Raw genomic sequence first — 354 nt, 5'->3', positions numbered from 1 at the left:
GTTCAATTGGATCCTACCTCTGTCCAGCCAAACATGACCGGACCTGACTCTAACAAGTGCACCTGATAGGCATCTGGGTCAATAACATCCAAGCCCCCTAGCCAGAACTGAAGCTTGGACCCAGAAACACTTAATTTCTTGGTTGGCAATTTCATGCTAGTTTCTTGTCTGCATCGAGAAAAAATCGATGTCATAATGTCTTTTTAAGTAACTAGTCACAATCATTTAAAAAAAACAAATCAAGAAAACAAGTTTATACAAACACTTAATTTGAGAGAGAGAGAGAGACATCAAAAACGTTGGAGAGCTGATATAGAAAAAGGAAAAAAAGTGTGGTTAGCAATATACACCAAG

The sequence above is a fragment of the Nuphar pumila genome, chromosome 7 (assembly GCF_984573655.1).
Source record: "Nuphar pumila chromosome 7, dmNupPumi1.hap1.1, whole genome shotgun sequence".
Classification (NCBI taxonomy): Eukaryota; Viridiplantae; Streptophyta; class Magnoliopsida; order Nymphaeales; family Nymphaeaceae; genus Nuphar; species Nuphar pumila.
This window is presented reverse-complemented; position numbering follows the sequence as displayed.